This window comes from Varanus komodoensis, unplaced genomic scaffold (genome assembly GCF_004798865.1).
Source record: "Varanus komodoensis strain SLA01 unplaced genomic scaffold, ASM479886v1 scaffold4798, whole genome shotgun sequence".
NCBI lineage: Eukaryota > Metazoa > Chordata > Lepidosauria > Squamata > Varanidae > Varanus > Varanus komodoensis.
Window position 1 is genome coordinate 18,394 of NW_025336058.1, and position 1,008 is coordinate 19,401.

The following is a 1,008-nucleotide window of genomic DNA, read 5'->3' on the forward strand; positions in this document are numbered from 1 at the left end:
AGACGAAAGGAGAAAGGCCAGTGTGGTGGCTCCTCTCCCAGATCAGCCCTTAAATCCCACATCAAGCATCATCTCTGCTCCCACGCCTGTCCCAGCCAAGAGTGTGTTATGCTCCAGCCCAGCCAATGGCCCGCCAGCAAATTTGCATAGACTCTTGGGACCTGCCCTGGCTTGGGCGGGGAGGGCAGCAGGACCACGCAGAATACGTCTGCTCGAGGGCCCCCACGATCACTGCCCGCAGTACCCAGGCTGATCTGGAGGGGGGAGTGCTTTGGAAGTATGGGAGGCTCGAGCGGGGCAGCAGGGACAGCCATGCCCAGATGCCATGGCCAGCCTCAGCACAGGCCGGCGGCCCCGCTGGACGGCCTGTGCATGTCCTGCCGGCTGCCCTTCCCCTGCAGGAGCCACCCTGACAGCGGAGCCCAGGGAGCTCCTGGATGTGGTGGGCCTGGGGGAGAAGCCCGGGCTGGGTCCAATCTTCTGGACCTGAGCAGAGACTGAGCTGCCAAACCCTCAGCGGGGCTCCGAGAGTTGCCTTGGAAGCTCTGCCCAGCAAGGGGACTGCCTGGCACTTTGGGACCTAAGGGCAGGAAGGGGGGGCTGAGATCACCCCCGACGTTCTCATCGGTGTGGCTCTTGGCCGCATCTGCGCATGGGCATGCATGGCCATGCTGTCTGCGTGCGCAGATATTCCATGAGAAAAATGGCATCACGAGGCGCCCCTGTTGGGGGATCAGCCAAGGCCTTCAGTGGGTCTTTCCAATTTGCAGAATCCACAAAGACGCACTGAAAACTGAATCTGAAGGTGAGCCCATTTCACCTGAGCCACCGAAATGGGGGAGAGGCATACGGCCTCCGTTGCTGGGTGGACCAGCCATGGCTCAGGGCTGCACGGGCCAAATGCCTGCGCCTTCGAGCAGACCCAGAGTGCCAGCAGAGGTTTCTGAGCAGACAGCTGTGGACCTCTGCAGGCGAGCAGCCGGCCCCAAGGGAGCGCCGATGTGCACT